Raw genomic sequence first — 19,930 nt, forward strand, 5'->3', positions numbered from 1 at the left:
ACACACACACACACACACACACACACACACACACACACACACACACAAAAACCTATTTTTTCCAAAATATTGTTACTTCTGCATCTGCCTTCTCCATGACTTAATATGATTCCATCTTCAACACAGCTAATGGTGTGATGCATTTAGGAAGTCTGGTGATCATATTTATGTTTGATTGGCGAAGAGGCAGGACCAACACACAGAGCCATTCATGTGTCTTAAGCCTAATGTATTGGATTCTACAAATCAACTTTCGACTTCACCTTGACTCTGTGTTCCTAAGGATAAATGCCAATGCTTTTCCTTGGCAGGAACACTTGTTATCCACTTTATTCGGAAAAGGCATCCATTCCTCCACTTCTACTCTACCTATACCTTCCCAGAAGCAGCGAATAGAAAACCTTACCGACGTAAGGACTTAGGCCTGGTCTACACTACGAGTTTAGGTCAAATTTAGCAGCGTTAAATCGAATTAAGTCTGGACACATCCACACGACGAAGCCCTTTTTTTCGACTTAAAGGGCCCTTTAAACCGGCTTCCTTACTCCACCTCCGACGAGGGGATTAGCGCTGAAATCGGCCTTTGCGGGTCGGATTTGGCGTAGTGTGGACGGAATTCGACAGTATTGGCCTCCGGGAGCTATCCCAGAGTGCTTCATTGTGACCGCTCTGGACTGCACTCTCAACTCAGATGCACTGACCAGGTAGACAGGAAAAGCCCCACGAACTTTTGAATTTCATTTCCTGTTTGCCCAGCGTGGAGAGCACAAGTGACCACGCAGAACTCATCAGCACAGGTAACCATGATGGAGTCCCAGGATCGCAACAGAGCTCCAGCATGGGCTGAACGGGAGGTACGGGATCTGCTCGCCATATGGGGAGATGAATCAGTGCTAGCTGAACTCCGTAGCAGTAAACGAAATGGCAAAATATTAGAAAAAGTCTCAAAGGCCATGAAGGACAGAGGCCATAACAGGGACGCACAGCAGTGCCGCGTGAAAATTAAGGAGCTAAGGCAAGCCTACCACAAAGCCAGAGAGGCAAACGGAAGGTCCGGGGCAGAGCCGCAGACATGTCGCTTCTACGCGGAGCTGCATACCATGCTAGGGGGTGCAGCCACCACTACCCCAACCGTGTGCTTTGACTCCATCAATGGAGAATCACGCAACAGGGAAGCGGGTTTGGGGTACGAGGAAGGTGATGATGAAGACAATGAAGATAGCTCACAGCAAGGAAGGGGGAGGGCCTGACGACATGTACCCAGAATCCCCCGCGACACTGTTTTTGCCTCATCAGGCATTGGGATCTCAACCCAGAATTCCAATGGGCGGCGGAGACTGCGAGAACTGTGGGATAGCTACCCACAGTGCAACGCTCCGGAAGTCGACGCTAGCCTCGGTACTGTGGACACGGTCCGCCGACTTAATGCACTTAGAGCATTTTATGTGGGGACACACACAATCGACTGTATAAAAATGATTTCTATAAAACCGGCTTCTATAAATTCGACCTAATTTCGTAGTGTAGACATACCCTTAGACACAGATTGAGAACAGTATTCTACTGATTTGAGAACAAGATAGAGTTGAGTAACGCCCAAGTTCCAATTTCAACTTGCTGACTTCCTCCATGACCTTGCACAAGTCATACTATCTGTCTCAGTTTCTCCATGAGCTAATAGCTACCTCTCATTATTGTAGCAAGGGTTACTTAATAATGTTTATAAAACGTTTCAGAAACTGAACTATGCTACATAAATATAAATTATTATTAGACTGTGCTGTTGGTATCTTGGACCAAGCAGCTTCAATTTTTAATAGTTTTTTCCTCCTTTAAATCATTTGTATACAATTAGATTGCATTAGCACCACTAGGTGCTATAGCACTTCCCACACAGAGGAAGAAACAGACAATGTGCCCAAAGAACAAAACATCTAAAATAAAAAAGACAATAGACAAAGGGGGACAACATATAGCAAATTAACAGTGTGAATAACTCCTACATACCTTTTGTTTTTGAAGTTAAATGCACTAGATTCCATTGGCCCTATTCTTCTTTCACAATTCTTCTACTCACACCAGTTCCCAGCTTCAGTCCAATTTCTTATGCACTTCCCTCCCCAACATTTGATCCTCTCCTACCATGTAATTAAATGCGTTAACTCATAAGATGAAGTAAAAAGTGCAGTCCTTTCCAGATAAAATGTTCATGAAATGGAATCCTGATTTATGACAATAGAGATTTTGGGTGAAATCTTGGCTCCATTGACGACAATGATAAAACGCCAATTAACTTCAAAGGGGCCAAGACTTCGCCCTAATTATTTAATACTAACGTCTGTCCAATTTCTAGACTGATCAAGGGAATACATAAAAAAAAAAATACATAGAATCTCCGAGTTACAAACACCAGAGTTACAAATTGACCAGTCAACTACACACTTCATTTGAAACCGGAAGTACGCAATCAAGTAGTAGAGACCAAAAAAAAGCAAATACTGTACAGTACAGTTAAACATAAACTACTAAAAAAAAAATAAAGGGCAAGTTTTTTTAAAAATTTGACAAGGTAAGGAAACTGTTCCTGTTTCATTTAAATTAAGATGGTTAAAAATAGTATTTTTCTTCTGCATAGTGAAGTTTCAAAGCTGTATTAAATCAATGTTCAGCTATAAACTTTTGAAAGAACAACCGTAATATTTCGTTCAGAGTTACAAACATTTCAGAGTTACGAACTACCTCCACTCCAGAGGTGTTTGTAACTCTGAGGTTTTACTGAATAGCAAACCAAAGCTTGTGTTTTATAAGAACCAAATGGAACCCAAACTTAAAATTTAGGGTTTGTTCCAGATCTAGAGCTTTTAATTTTCGAGAGGGTCCTACATCCTGCCCAAAAAATTCTCCCTTTGCTAACTAGATAATGACTTCTAAAAGCTTGTGTCTGATTACTGATGATTAGGCACCACTAAAGCACACTGAAATCTCAGACTCATTCTCAGTAATATGTTTGTTGCCCAAGGTGATGAAATTCTGTCTATGTGTTACTTTATCATTTAATGTATGTTTGTGACACATGTCCGTCACTCACAACACAAGAAGTTTAATTTAAAATATTTTTTAAAAGTATTTTTGACTAACAGTTAAATATTTTTCACTTTTTTCTTACAGCGTAAACAAGGAATAACTAAAAAGAGACACCAAGTAATATTTAAAACATGCCTTTCTTGAAAATAGGCTTTTCATTCATAAAAAATTCTCTCGTTTTTTCTAAGGTAAAAGTTTAAAGATATTTTCATTCCTTTTTACCTCCCTGCCTTTCCTCTCACCCACTATATCTATCTAGATAGCTATATCTAAGGCCCTACTTAAATCACGGATGATTTTCAAATAATTGCAGCTGAGTTGTGGACAAAACATGGAAAATCGCAGAAAAGTAATAATGGCCCTTTATTAATTGTGTTAATTTGGAAGACAGAGAAGACCTATTTATATTGTTCCAGCAACTTTTAAATAAACAAAACACTCAAGTGTTATTAGCAGGCATAACATTTTTTTATTTTTTTGATAACCAGACATTTTGTTGCAATTATATTTTAATGCACCGGGCGGGCTGACAGTGGGAGCCCCAGCCACCAACCACTCGGGGCTAAAAAGCGGAAGCCCTGCCATGCGTGAGGCTGACAGCAAGAGCCCCGGCCGCCAGCCACTCGGACAAGAGCGATCCTAACATGAAACAAACTGTTTATTTCTTTATGTAACTAGCCCCTGATCTAGCAGAGCACTTATGCTCGTCCATGGCTTTAAGCACACCGACTTCAAAAAGAACTCCTCGTGCTCAAAATTACACATGAGCTCTGAGAGGTTAGTTGGATCAGGGCCCTAACCTCTACCTGAAAATGTAACCAAAATATACTGGAGATTTAAAACTAACAACAAACTAGTCCCAGCGTGTCCTATCCTGTCATACAGCTTGAACCTGACAAAATGTTGAGCACCATGTCACAATCCAGAAACACACATATATGTGTTTAAGAGCTTTGCTGGACTACCCCTGTGCTTGGCAAATTGCTGGATCAATCCCACTTAAACAGGTCTGTGCAACAATACTATAAATCATGTCAGCTTTTTTTCCATTTTGTGGGTGTTTTTTAAATGCTGGATTAAAACATTGATGGATTGCAAAGAGAATCCCTGTGAAAGTAGGATAATTTCAGTTTTTAAATTATACACCCAGATTTGCTTACTACATTTAAAAAAAAAAAAAAAAGAACTACCACGATTGATAATATCAGCAAAATTCCAGGGACAGGGCTCGACTGTGTTCCTTCTGCTATTCTCCACCAGAAACACACAGAACATCCCAAGTCTACAAAAACAGTGGGTACATTTTTAAACACAGTTAAAATGTTTTGCCCCATCCTGTAAACACTTGTGCATGTTTAACTTTACTATGAGTACTCTAATGAGACCTGTAAACTCAAGCTCTCTATAAACTCAAAAAAACTTGTTTCTCACCAACAGAAGTTGGTCCAATGAAAGATATTACCTCACCCTCCTTGTCTCAGTAGTAAAGTTAAACATATGTGCAAGTGATTGCAGGACTGGATCTTTATCAGCAATATTTTCAGTGACAGCATGCAGCAAAAAAATTTAAAAATAGAATCGAGAAAATATTAATCATATTACTATATTTTTAGGGTAGGTCAAATTTAAACTTCAAAATACTAAACTTGCAAGCCTATATTTACATTAAAATGATTTTGTCGGCTCATGTTACATAGGAATAATCTAGCCAAAAGTACATTATATATTCTATGTAACGGATTATAAAACATGTTTTGCAAAAAAGATAATATATACATGTAATTGCATAAAATTCAGAAATGCTTTCCCATTCACCAACTGACATTCAACATTTTTTTACAACACACGTTCCACGTAAATATATTAGACTTCAGTTTTAATAATTGGAAGACTGGAAGCAAAATTAAAAATTGCAAGGAACAGATTGTTTATAATTAGTGTATGCATTTACTATTAAATAATAAAAAGACACATTAAACAAGTAAATTAAAGACTACTTTTTAATTCATTTCTCTAGAGTATTAGCCTAAACATGAAGGAGTTGTATGATTTTGAGAAACAGGGCCTATCAGGCTATTATTTGTTTTACTGATTTGCATCTATGCCATAGAAAACCATCAAACACATCTAGTTACAAAAAGAGGTCTGTCAGAAAAAAATACTGTCAACTCCGAAAAGATCATGAAGAATAGAGCAAGGAGTGCAAGAAGAGGAGAAGATGTCAAATGCAATGTGATGTCAAGGGCAAGAAACATACTAAGACACGTTTTTCACATTGTCTAGTACACCACAATTCAACTGTAAAGGAGTTGCTTTTCATTTTAAAATTATATAGAGAAAGAACATAGGGAGTATGTATCCACACATGCATGCACATATCCCACAAGCCAAAAAGGCCATTAAATAGACTTACATAGGCTTTAGTCTTTTGAAGTTTGAACCAACGTATTTACCACCAAAATTAAGGTCCAGATTTATTTGCATTTCCTTGACCTGAAAGCCCACGTTTGTCCTACATCCTAACTACCAGCAATCAGGGCCTGCAGTCAAGCTTGGGACCAGCTAACTGATCTAACAGATGTACAACCTGATTGACCAGACCCCAATTGGCTGAGAGGCATCACCAAGCCTGCTCTTAAGCCCAGCAACAGCATCAGGGCTGCAGCTGCTCAATGCTTGTGCCCAAAGCTGCAACCACTCCTGTGCCTGCCTTTTTCCCAGCCTTGCTCAGATCCTGTCTCTGGCTCCGACCACTAGGCATGGCTGCCTATAGCTCTACTCCATGACAATAATCATTGGTTAGATTGGGCTGGGTTGCATACAGACCCAAAACTTTACCCTGGTGGCTTCCATCTTGTGTTCAAGAATCTACACTTTCTTTAAAAAAAAAAAAATATAGTCAAGTCTATCCCTCTAATGGTTGTTAAAATAGGGTTTGCGTATTGAAGATTAACATAAACCCAGGCAGTGATGTCTGCCTGAATGTACAGACAGCCTTAGGCAATAGCTCAGAGAGACATGAACTCTCCCCTCAAGCCAAATTATGACAACGTTGTTAACTTTGTCACTGCTAATCAAAGTATGAAAGGAAGAAGAGGGACAATTATGAAGACTTTTAGAATCTAAGTGGTGTTTCATTTTGGCATCATGGATGGGCAGAGCTTGAGAAAGTAGCACCACCTATATTTTCCCAATCTTACCCATGAAAATTACAGTCATCAATACAACTTCATACTAAATTGCAACACTCAAGAGAACAAGACAATCTCAGACATGCTTTAGATGTAAGTGTTTACTTACTGGTAAATATACTCTAATTTGTCAAATAAGATACTGAAACACAAAAGCCCCAAATTTAAAGCTACCAAATTATACTATTAGCTGATCAGTTGGATTGTCCCTCCTCCATCCCGACACCCATATACATTTAACCAATTGTTCTACTGCTGAATTGCAAATCCTGGACGTTTATCTAGCTCCTGCACAGTTTGTAAACAGACTTATCAGTCTCCAAGTGAACAACATGGAGAGTTAAATGGACTACAAATTCTAATTTCAAAATGTGTTTGTGTAATACAAAGTATTAATTCTACTGGTTCTACCAGATCACAGTACACGTACAAACTTCTATAACAAAACATAGTCAAAACTTGTATCTTATATACTATTGGTGTGGTTGGGGGCGGGGTTTGGGGGAGGCGGTAAACTGCTTAGAGTTGTTAATAACGATGTACTCCTCAAATAACTATGAAAAGTTCCTTGAATATATTATCTGGTTGTATGCCTAAGTCTCCTTAACCAACACACAGGATATCACGCGATCTACAAATATGCCAGAAAAACAAAAAATAAGAGGCACAAATCTGGCAGGAAGAGACGTGAAGGCAATGTAGTTTGCTAACAGTTCTCTTGTCCTTTTCAGAAAGAGATCTTGGTACAATATAAGGAACTGACTCCACTGCAAGAGGCAACAAGAGACTCGCCCTAATTCAGTGCTGGAATAAGCAAACAGATCCCCACACGAGTCAATGGAGTTAAACCCACCTTCTACCAACAGTGCATTTAGCTCTGATTCTGTGGCAATATTTTCCATGTGATTACCAGTATAGTTTCTCTCTAATAGACCAAATTACTATATCGTAAATCCTCAAATTGATCTCTTATTCAAGCTATCGTGTAAATAATCCATTCCTTACATAAAAGTACAGATGCTTTACTTACACACATTTTATCATTGAAGTTAATTCTTCATTGAGTAACAAAATGATCTGATTACTCCAGAAGAATAACCTTACCTTAAACATTGGTCCCAATACTGCCCTCACTGTATCTGGACATATCCCACTGACATCAACAAGAGGTTTGTGCAAACGAGGACAAAATTAGATCCTTTGCTTTGCTATTTGCCCATGGTTTATGCACAGATATCAAGAAGACAGATGGATAACGACGTTTTAGCAGAATAGTCAATCCATTGCACTTATAATTATGCTTGCTAAGTCCAGATGCCAGCAATTTCTCAACCAGCTAGTGATGACCAAGATTGCCTATACCTTGTCCATTCTTACTTCCTAATGCTTGGTGATGACAGAGAAATATACAAGCTCCATGAAGAGGCCAACCCTTCCCCAATTTAAAAAGCTGACAGTTAAAGAATACAAAATTTATTTATTTGTACTGCAGTAGTACCCAGTCAGGATCAGGGCTCCACTGCATGATGTGCTATACAAACACATAGTACACACTCCTTGACGCGCTGAGCTTACAATCTAAATAGACAAGACAAACAAGTCAAAGGTACATGAATTATTATGTATTTTCCCAATTTCCTATAAATTAGTTCCCTCACAAAACACAGCTATCCCAGACAGAGGCTGCTTTATCCTTGCTGACCTAATGTGCTTTCCATCATCCTGCTAAGGGAGTTGGGCACAGTGTGGGAGGGAAAGGAGAGAAGAAACAGCTGATCAAATGGTGCCTATTAGAGTGAGAGAAAGCATACAGTGACCATAGCCAGTTCCTGCTCCCAGTATCCTCTGGCAGCTGCTACCATTCAAGATCTCATTCATGAGAATCATATACATACATTTCTTGTCTACGCTAAAATATATCCTCTGGGTTCAAGTGTAGGCACACATTTGAATAGTATTAAAGGACAGTGTCAATCCAAAATATAATTAATTTAAAAAAAGAAATTCAAAGTAGTTTCAGGTCACACACCTGCCTGAATCCCTCTGCCAATTTCGGGGAGGAAAGGAAGGAAGGAAACACAATGGGAGAGGTGTTGCAATTTACCTATTGCTTAAAATGCTGCATGAAAAAAGCCCGTATGCAAAAAGTTTAAGCTGATGATGTCCCTTTAAATTCCAAAGACTTATTGTTTTATTCAAGCACCTACAATATAAACTAATTGAGATGCAAGTCCACCTTGACGAAGATAAATTAAAAGGTGCCATTTATCTGTAAGAGCTGGAAAGGTTACACCACTTCATATATAACCAATCTTTAAAGGAGGCATCTGTTGCTATAGTATTTACCATACAAAGCTGACTGAATGTGATGGTAAATTGTGATTCTGTTTTTAAACAGTAAGTCTGTTTCAAGAATTCCTTACATTTTAATCTCTCTTATTTTTAAAGTAGGTTCTCTTTAAAGAGAAAATGCAGCCTGCTTATTCATTCCAAGAATAAGAAAAATTCAGGTGCAGAAAGGATGTCCCAATACCGTTTTTGCCCATTTTACTCCATAGAGAGGGACTGTTTCTGACAGTGTATTGGGCACGCTATCAGCTCCTACCAAATAATATGTATACTTCATTTTTCACCAGTTAAAAATAATTCACCAATGCAAAAAATAATTCTCACCAATAAGCTCCGGCTAGCAGAAGAGGCTTAAAAAAAAAAATCTTGAACCATGGACAACTGGACTCTTGAGTACAATTGTAAAGGGACTAGTTATATAATTTATATCTTGTTAATTTGTATCCTAAAAAAAAAAAGGCTTGAAACCTGAAAATTGGACTGACAGTTAATCCACATAACCACATGTTCCAGTCACTGTTGCACTCATCCTCCCCTCATTTGTTACATCCACTTGGCACTTATTGTCTTGTTTTAAATCACAATGTAAGGTCTTCGGGACAGGAAACCATCTCTTACTGCATATTCATGCAGCACCTAACAGAACCTCAAACCAATTGATGTCTCTGGCTGCACAGGTAATACAAATAAAAAGTAATAAAGCTGGCGCTAAAGTTTTGAAGAAAGTGCTACATTATACAGGCATCATGATTAATTAAAGTTCACTAAAAAAAGTGCACAATCAGAAGTTTTGAAAAAAATGTTATTAAGTACATGTTCTGGCAATCATAGAATCATAGAATATCAGGGTTGGAAGGGACCTCAGGAGGTCATCTAGTCCAACCCCCTGCTCAAAGCCGGACCAATCCTGTACTAAATCCCCAAATGGCCCCCTCAAGGATTGAACTCACAACCCTGGGTTTAAGCAGGCCAATGCTCAAACCACTGTTGTTCAGGAGGTGCCTTTGATTTGGCTGCATCAGATCACAGGGGAGGTGGTTGGGGTTTGCTCTTGTATGGCTCTTTTCTTCTCGTGCTACAAGGATGATTGGGAGAAATTGTTCTTGCTGCCCTGAAGGCATTCTTGTGTGGGATTCCACAAGGTCCCATCTTGTTTAATGTGTAGCTGTTGGGAGGATTAGTGACAAGACATGTGTGGCAATGTATGCTGATGACACCCAGCTTTTTAATCTCCATCTCATGCTAGCTAGCTGGAGTAGTCTTGGCCCTTCCCGGTATTTGGTTAAGATTAAGGCATGGATGAGGACTAGCTGTCGGAGAAACAATTCAATCAAACTGAAATGTTGGTTGGCTGGGAAAAGCAATCAGAAGATGTGCCAAAGATAGTGTCTGCGTTTTGTTGTTTAAATTTGCAAATTAGGGGTCAGGTTAAGTTTTCAGGTGGCAACTACAGCCAAGCCAGCTTTCTCTTTTTTATATATGGCTAAGAGATATTCTTTCAGATATAATCCTTGTCATCCGTTCCTTTCTCACCTCAAGATTAGACTACTGCAACATGCTTTGCATGAGATTACATTTTAAAATCATCCAGAAACTGAGGTAGTGCAAAGCATGTAGCCTGATTTTTAAAGCAGTCGATCTTATTGTATTACACCACTGCTCTAATCTGCACTTGCTGCCCATAGGCTTCTGGGTAGACTTCAAACCCAACACCTTGACCTACAGAGCCACAAAAGACTTAAGAAATTTATCATCTGAGAGATTGTAACTGGCATTATTGCTCAGGGAGAAATGCTCAAGATGGAGCAATCCCCAGTTTAACAAACAAGGGATTGTTGTCATGAGGGCCTGCCAGTTTTGGGACTTGGATTTCTTCCTTCATGCAGATTTTGTTGACCTTCAAGCCAAGCTGCAAAATCTATTTTTTCTGTCTTCGCGGAGCAGCAGGGGAAAAGAAAGGGGTTATTGTCTCTTGTTTTTTCTGTTACTGAGCACCGTGTTGGTTAGTGGGGCAAGACTGTGGGAGTCAATTATGACAACTATATATTTAACCTGTCAAAAATTCATGGAGCTAAGAATAGGTGCTCATTTTATACAGACCAAAATAAATACATTTTTAAACTATGTGTATACACTACTAAGGGATACCAAGCAGTTCTGCAGGGAACACACAAGACAAGCCGATGGATCACTTGATGATTACCTGTTCTGTTCATTCCCCCTGGGGCACCTGGCATTGGCCACTGTCGGAAGACAGGATACTGGGCTAGATGGACCTTTGGTCTGACTATGGCCATTCTTATGTTATTTGTTAAACATTCCTGTTAAACTTGATCAGCTATGAAGCTGACACTGGAGTCCCATAAAATGTTTTTATTTATTTAATTTAACTTGATTGGAAGTATGAATTTCAGAAATGTTTTTCTCAAAGTATTTGCTCAAATGTCACCTAAGAAAGAGTTTTATAAATTGATTTGGTTTAGTAGCTTAGACAGAAAAACTGGGGAAAGTGTGCCCTGAATTTTAATGATACATCATCTTACACTGGTGAGTCTTCACATGTCATTTCTGAAGTGACAAGGTTTACCACAACAGCCATATGTTAGTTTCATTACTCAACATAGAGCATAATTCCAGTTCTCTAAAAGAGGAAGCTCATTCATGGTATGAATAGTAGTGGAATCCAAGAAAGACCAGTCACTACAGATGCTGTTTCATTATGGTATTAAATTATGGAGGCAGCAGTACCAACTCCATAGTTTAAGGATATGTTGCAATTTGTACTTAAACAAGACTAAAATCCCTCTTTCACATTTTAATTTACTGGATTTAGTCTCTAGATTTAGCACAATAATTCTCCAGAGGCCAAGTGAATGCTCTATACAATTTATAAAGAAAAATATTTACCAACTTTTGCAGGAAAGACATTTCAAAAAAGGAGAATTTTTAAATGTTAATTTGTTTTTCTCACTTTGCTTTAGATCTTCTAAATAAACATCCAAAAGTCCTGCATCACTCCCTCCCTCCCATCCACCCCCCGCCACACATACATACATACACCCTACCTCATCGGTATTCTTTGAAACTTTAAACTTAAACACAAACTTATTCTCTTCATTCAGAATATAGATAGATTTGATCAGCTAACCTTGGCAAAACTCAGTTACTTTATTTTAAGTCAAAACAAATTTCCATTAAAATTTTGTTTTCATCAAACTCTTCTGACCTGCGTATCCCTGACTCAGCATCTATGCTCTCTGTACATAACTCCAGTGAGCCAAGGAGACAGTCTGAGCAGCAGGAATTATGGCATTGCCATAATTGTGCCAGAAGAGGGCAAGTACAGATATACAAGACATGTGCAGAGGGGGGTCAAGGAGGTTCCTCAGCTGAGCAGGGAATCTGGGGGTGTAGTGAGAGTCTGGTGTGTTTGCATCAAGATATCAGTCTTCGTAAGGTTCCTCAGCATACCAAGGTAGCAGCACCATGGAGAACTTTTAAAGAGCCAATGACGTGGCACAGACACAGCTTGTTACTCTGGGCCTACAGCACTACACCTCTGGCGTACTGGACGAGATGAGTATCTGCACTGATGCAACAGCATTTGAAGGGTTCCCCACAGAATGTTCCCCTAATACTGCTGCATTGGTGTGCTGGAGAGCAAGAGCAACAGTAGCAGGAAGCCCTTTAAGAGTTAATCCCTCAACACAGATGCACTGGGACTGACATACAAGGACTGTCACACAGCTTCCCACTCTCCTAACAAGGCTTTTCTCTCCTCACTGTATGTCTATCACCCCTATGGCTCCCACAACCTGCCTATCCACACACCCTTGATTTCCCGAGTATATCACACCACGGGGAGCCAAAGAGGTTCCACGGGGAGCCAAAGATGAACAGGCAGCTACATATAAAGAGGAGCTTGTGTGTTGAGTAGGGATGTTGAGGAGAGGGTGAGAAGGAATGTGTGTAAGATCATGGGAGAAAATTATAGGACTTGAGGGGGGGAAGGGCCTGGGGAAACAAGATTTGTGTTCTGACAAGCCATAGGTGGTCCGTCATAGTGGAACTCTGTTACACTTCTCTCAATAATGTTTCTCCTACCTTAAATTCAATTTCCCCCCCATTCAGCCCTACTAGTCCCATCCACCCACATCAACACATATCCCTTGGCTCCATAATCACAGGATCCCACCTAACACCCCCTAATGCCCCACTCCTGTATATTGCTCCCCAAACTCTCCAGATCCTTGCTCCTCAACATACTCCTCATCATGCCTCCTACTTCCCTATTACATTCAGCTTTCCAAAAAAAAAACAAAAAAAAAAAAACACCACACCTATGTGCATATGATATGCGCACATCAATCGTTAAAGCTAAACATGGAAGAGAATTAAGAGAACATTGTCTGGAACTAGATTCTACAAGAGAACATGGAGAAAGAACGCAGCTCTCCAAGGGGCAAGAGAGACTGTAGAGTGGAGGGGCATGGGAGACATCAGATCTCAATAGGAAATAATTCTTATCCATACCAATAAACTAATAAGCATTGAGATATTAAGGCATTGGGAAATTGGAGTTTAATTTGCTAGCCCAAATAACCTACCAATATAAACAACATTATTTATTATATGTATTATGGCAGCCCCTACAATCCCCCAAATGAGATGATGGTCCCATTATGCTAGGCACTGTACATACACTTCAATACCAGGCAAACTGGCTGAAACTATAGTAAAGAATAGAATTATCAAACACAGATGAACACAGTATGTTGGGGGAAGGGTCAACACAGCCTTTGTAAAGGGAAATAATGCCTCACCGACCTATTAGAATTATTTGAGGGGGTCAACAAACATGTGGATAAGGGTGATCCAGGGGATATAGTGTACCTGGACATTCAGAAAGCCTTTGACAAAGTCCAACGCCAAAGGATCTAAGCAAAGTATGGAGTCATGGGATAAGAGGGAAGGTCCTCTCATGAATCAGTAACTGGTTAAAATATAGGAAACAGAGTAGGAATAAATGGTCAGTTTTCACAATGGAGAGGTAAATAGCAGGGTCCCCCAAAGATCTGCATTGGGACCAGTGCTCTTCAACGTATTCATAGCTGATCTGGAAAAAAGGGTAACCAGTCAGGTGGCAAAATTTGCAGACAATACAAAATTACTCAAGATAGTTAAGTCCAAACCTGACTGTGAAAAGTTACACAGGGATCTCACAAAGCTGGGTGACTGGGCAACAAAATGGCAGATGAAATTCAATGTTAAATAAATAAATTGCCCTGTTATGTTCATTCCCCCTGAAGCATCTGGCACTGGCCACTGTCAGAAGCCAGGATACTAGGCTAGATGGACCATTGGTCTGACCTAGTATGGCCATCCTTATGTTCTTGTGAGAAAGTCCCTGGCCCAATGAGCTTACAATCTGAATAGACAAGACAGTGGATGCTCCATCACTGATAATTTTTAAATCAAAATTGGATGCTTTTCTAACAGCTATGCTCTAGGAATTATTTGGGTTTCAAGTTCTATGGCCTGTTTTATACAGATCAGACTGGGTGATCACCATGGTCCCTTCTGATACTGGAATCTATGAGAAAGGAAGTATCATCCCCATTTTACAAATAGAGAACTGGGTCAGAAACAAACAAGGGCTAGAGCCACGAAAGAAGGTGCAAGGAGGTGGGGGGGGGGGGGAAACTTAGGCTCAGTATTGCAATGCCTGACTTCAGGTGCCCTGCCATCCAGTGGAATCCTCAGCTCTGACTTAGACACCCAGACTCCATATACAATGCATATGGAGAGTTAGGTGCCTAAGAATGGGACTCTCAAAAGTCAGCACACTGAGTAGGGACCTGTCTAAACTAGCCAGTAGGAAACGGTGAGGAGCCCTGCCCCACAAAGGTAATTACGTACTTATCTCTGCTTCAGATGTACAGCCATGAATCGTCTCCTACAATTAGATGCCTAAGCCAGTCACCCCTTTCTTGCAAAAAAAAAAAAGGGGGGGGGGGGCAGGGGGAAGAGATGGTTGTGGTCACAATGCCCTTACATCCTCTAGTTCAGCAGTTAGCACTTACTAGGGATGTGAGAGACCTGGGTTCAAATACCCATTCTGCCTGATTTGGAAGTGGGATCTGAACCTGAATGAGTGGCCTAACCATGGGGAAATAGGGTGGGTCTCTCTCAATCTTTCCTATTGAAGTTGTTCCACTCTGTAGGAAATACTTAAATATTCACTGGGCCAGAAAAAGAGAGAGTGTGCGAACGACTTGGCTAGAGTTTTTTCTCATCTCTCTCTCTCTCTGGCCCAATTAATATTTACATATTTCCTACAGAGAGGAACAACTTCAACATGAGAGATTGAGAGAGACATACCCCAAAATACCTGTAAACCAGTGGCTAGGCCACTTATCTAGGACAGACAGGTTCAAATCCCTGCTCCAAAACAGGAAGAGCAGCAATCTGAACTTGGGTTTCACACATCCCAGGTGAGTGCTCTAACCACTGGGCTACAGCTTATAAGTGGACCACTGCTACTTTCTTCTCCCTGTGGCTTAGGCATGCGCTAAGAATGCCTAATGGATTGGGCCCTGCAGGCAAGATAGATGGGGAATGCCTAATTTGAAAATCCCACTGGGGCTTACACACCATACTCCTGGGGAAATTCTGCAGGTCTACACGCCCACAGAAAACGCCCCCGCAGAATTCCTGTGCTTCCCTGTAGAAAATGACAGGGAAGCCACTAGGCCTTGGGCACAGTTTGGGCGGGCGGGGGTCATTGCTCTCCCCCAAAACAGAGATGAGGCATGGGGGGGACACGGGATTACGTGCCACTGCCCCCACCCCACCCCCATTTCTGCAAGCACAGAGCTGCCCAGTTTAAGGAGGCTGTGTCTCGGCTCCCCTGATTCTGTAGTTGAACGCTGCCTCCTGGGTCCTAGTGCCAGTTGTGCTCTCCTTCTATGTGCTGGGAGCCTTCCTGTTTTCTGTGCAACAGTGAGTGCCCACAGTGGGGCTGGGTAAAGAGGGGGTGGGGGAAATGAGGGAAGAGGGGTGAGGGAGTGGGGAGGAGGCGGCAGTGGGGAAGGAAGGGAGGGTGGAATAGGGCAGGGGGAGGGGAATGCAGGAGTGAGGGGAGGGGGATGAGAGGGGAATCGTGGAGGGAAGCAGAAGTGCAGCATGCGCCGTCCTCTTGGCAGCAGCTGGGACTCCCCCGTTAAGAAGGCCCATCGAACCCTCACCCTGACAAGCCCTATCTCCCAACACCTGGGCCCCTCCCCAACGAGCTCCCCACGCCCAAACTCCCACCCTGATGAGCCCCAACCAGCTGCACCTGTACCCCCATCAAGGCCCACTCCCCCAGCACCTGGACCCTCCCTCTAAGTCCCCCACACCCAGACCTCCCTGCTGAGCCCCAACCACCTTCACCTGGATCCCTTGCAGAGTCTCATTGCCCCTGCACCCGGAACCCCCACAACAAGCCCCTGTGCATCCAGATCTCTCACTGAGCCGCCTGCACCCAGACTGCCCCACACAGAAACCTCTCACCCCACACACTGGCCTATGTTCCCCACTGCCATGTGGGGCCACATTTATTTACTGACAAGAAACCTTTGCAAAATTTTGCAGAATTTTAAAATATTATGCACATAATTTTTATTTTTTTGGTGCAGAATTCCCTCAGGAGTAACACCAAGCTGCTCAGTGGCATCAGGACTTACTTAGGCGGCTTTGCATATGGCCACCAGCAGAAACTTAGGTCCCTTAAGGATTTACCAGTAGAAACTTGATGAAAAGTAGTTGAGGTTGTTGAAAAGGGGAACTGATGGGAAGAGTACAGATGGGCCGTAGAATGACTTAACTGTTGCTGTTTTTCCCTTGCTTGTTGTGGTTTGCTTTATAGAAATATGCCATTTAGCAACCTTAACTCAAAGTTAATGGATCTTTTTGTGTTGAATTATACAGAACATTAAAAACCTGTGTCCAAACCTACTGATGATCAAAGAAAAGCATCAAGACTAAGACTAGCTTTCCCCCTCCCACCCCACTAACAGGGAAAGTATTAAAAAGGATCAAATACAGGAACATATATAATACAAGTCAAAATCAAGTACATATGTATTTATGAAATATTCCTTAAGAGTCAATATGAAATTCAATTTTATTCTGTAATAAAAGTTCCCACATTTCTAAGAAACAGCTAGCATATTGTGACAGTTCAATCATCTACTCATTTCTGTGTTTTTCCAGAACACAGCACCATACACGTTTACTCATGTCAAAAATATGCATCTAGAGTTTAGCATACACATGTAATAATGTACACCTCTACCCCGATATAAGGCTGTCCTCGGGAGCCAAAAAAAAAAAAAAAAATCTTACCGCATTATAGGTGAAACTGCATTATATCGAACTTGCTTTGATCCGCCCTTCCCCCCCCCCCAGCACTGCTTTACCGCGTTAAACCCAAATTCGTGTTATATCAGGTCGCGTTATATCGGGGTAGAGGTGTATTACATTAACATAACATGAGAATAGTATTCATTTCAACCATGAGAAACTAACATTTCAATTATCCTTTTTAATTACTGTACATTGTCCTCTTCACTACTTTAGTGACTTACAACACACACAACACTTCTGAAACAAACTTCACTATCCAGCCTGAGACCAGAAGTCTCTTCCTTAGAGCAGATCATACAATCTCACTTTGAATATTTTCTAGGTTCCTTCTTAGCAATACATAGATGTATCCAATAAGATAACAGTCAAAAGAAATAAATTCCCTGGCTCATTAGTATATAGGAAAACCAAAGACCTCCTCTACCATCTAGAGGAGTATATGCGACTGTACATTGAAACTTGATTAACAAGTGGTATATCAAAAACTTACAACTTTTTACATATAATAATGAAATAGGTAGTCTAAAATTCCCAAATGTTAATATTTTACTGGATTTTTTCTTTATATGCATAATCCTTCCATAAAGCAGTGACAAAGTAATCCCTGGTGACAGAACTTGTTTTTGCAGTTACAATGACAAAGTTGTTGTTTTATTTCACATAAAATGAAATCAAAGCATTGTTGGTTTTGAAAAGTGACCAGAAAACACCAAATCCATCATTTTGTAACAGGATTTAACTTTAACCAAATAATCCTGCACTATAAAGGTTTTATTTGAGAACGTTGCTACAATCCCTTGTTGATCTCCTTAAAGTTTTCTTAATGGGATTTGCAATTTTTTCCCCAATGTTATTAAAACTGTATGAATACTTAAGATGCCATCATCCACTCTGAAAGTAAACCACGGGATTTTTTCCCATTTTCAGAATTTACACAGTTTTGAAGTCCTGCAATTCTGATAATTTCTAAGGACCAGTCGTTTAGACCCACTCCTCCCTAGTCACTTCCACACATTCCTCGAGAGCTAGGTGCGATCTGTAATTTACATTCAGCTGAGAATCTAGAAGTTACATACATCGATCACCAGTAAGGATCATGAATAAAACGGCTGCTGTTTGCACAAAAGCAGGCAGAGGCTTCGTTTTAAAAGTTACCCTATAATTTACCTTCTTGAATCGCAATTTATAAAATGTGTGACCTGCAAGACACCGAAAAAAATAAGCCAAGTCCTCTGCAAACATTCTCAGAATTACATGAAGATACTGCTCCATTGGTGCAACTTTCTGCGTGTAGACATGCCCTAAATTGCAATCCAGTACCTGTGCAACTCTGAGACGCTGAAAACGCCAGCAGCTTTTACCCATAGGACTGCATTCAAGTTTTATACCCATTGGACCGGATTTCCCCGCTTTCACCAGTGTAACTCCATTGCCTTAAGGAGGTTGCTTCCGATTTACCCTGGTGTAAGTAGGAAGCGAATCAGGGCCATCCTTTAGAAAAACACTCCGATATTGAATTTCACGCATACCATCTAAAACCCCCTCCACTCCCCTCCCGGGTTTCTCTTTGATCACACCGCCTCGGCAACTTTGTAATCCCCCCCGCGCAGGGCCAGCCAGGGGTCGGGCTCCAGAGGGAGAGCACGAGGAAAGTTTGCAAAGCCTCTCTGCGAGGCAGCGAGCCCCCCGCGCTCACAGCCAGCCGGAGAGGGAGGTCCGAGGGAGAAGCCACAAATCCGGGAGCTGGAGCGCTGCCCTGGCCAGGAAAGTTAGCAGCTCAGCAGCAGAGGAACGTGCCCCCTGCGCGGCGCTCTAGGTGCGCCTCCATGCCTGTCACTCCCCCGCTCCCCCTTTGTGCCCGGCTCCCGGAGCAGCTCTCCGCTCCCTCCCCCAGCACCCGCCCAGGCAGCGGACCGGCGGAGCCCGGGCTCCGCGGCTGCCTGCCGGGGAAGCAGGAAGAGCAGGAGGCCCCGGCGGCATTGCAGCCCCCGCTCCCCCCCCCTTCCCTTGCCCAAGGCGCCGGTCCCAGCCCGCCGCCCCCGCGGGCTCACCTCGCTCCGGCTCGGCTTGCAGGCAGGTGGGGATGTTCTTCTTCCAGCCTGGCATGGTTCCCGCGCGCACCCGGCTCCTCACGGCTGCTGCTGCGGCGGCGGGCGGCACATTGCAGTGCGAGGCGGCGCCCCCTCCTCCTCCCGCACTCCGGGGGGAACTCGGCGGCTCCTCCGGGCAGCGGCAGCCTCGCTGTGGCAGGGAGGGAAGGGGAGGGGGCGAGCAGCTAGGAGGGGACGGGGGTGGGGGGGGGGGGTTCAGCCGGGGACAGGGCGGGGTGGGAAGGGCGCTCGCCTCTGCGTTCCGCCGCCGGCCGCACAATGGAGACGACGAGCGGCGCTGGGTCCTGGCGGCGGGGCCCCAGCGGACTCCCCGCAAGGCAGGCAGGGAGGGGGTGTGAACCAGGCGCCGCGCAGGGCGGGGGAGGGCAGCACCTCCCCGCTTGGCCTCCAGGTAAGAGGCGAGTGCCGCGGGTCTCTCCCTCCTCCGCCTGCAGGCAGAGCGGAGTATTGTCTTGGGGAACAGCGCACCCCGAATCCGTAGCCCCACGCCTGGCTTCCTTGTCACCCGGGGCCAAAGTATTTATCAAAGCACCAACTTCTGCCCACTCAGAAGGCAGGTGGTTTGCCTGTAGAGGCAATCAATCTGCTCCTGTGGAGGATGAGTGTTCAGCTACAAACAGATCAACAAGAGCCTGCAGCTCAGAAAACTCCTGCAGCTTTAGGGCAGGACTGCTCTTTGCCAAGACATCCCCCTACAGCCCATTTTGGCCTTTTAGAAGGAGCTACTACAGGCACAGCTGAACAAAGGGTCCTGCACTGGGTCTTTCTCATTTGTAATGGGAAATG

The 19,930-nt window shown here is 42.6% G+C and overlaps 1 protein-coding gene across 2 annotated transcripts in view; it reads right to left on the reverse strand.

Moving 5' to 3' along the window:
- Window positions 1-19,127, reverse strand: part of GRIP1 (glutamate receptor interacting protein 1) — a 511,398-nt gene extending 492,271 nt beyond the window's left edge. For both annotated transcript variants that reach the window (XM_024208047.3, XM_024208049.3), the window contains exon 1: window positions 19,085-19,127. The gene's annotated coding sequence lies outside the window, so the exon portion shown is untranslated. The remainder of the gene's footprint in view (window positions 1-19,084) is intronic.
- Between the last annotated feature and the right edge of the window lie 803 nt (window positions 19,128-19,930).

This window comes from Terrapene carolina, unplaced genomic scaffold (assembly GCF_002925995.2).
Source record: "Terrapene carolina triunguis isolate 2854851 unplaced genomic scaffold, T_m_triunguis-2.0 Scaffold68, whole genome shotgun sequence".
Classification (NCBI taxonomy): Eukaryota; Metazoa; Chordata; order Testudines; family Emydidae; genus Terrapene; species Terrapene triunguis.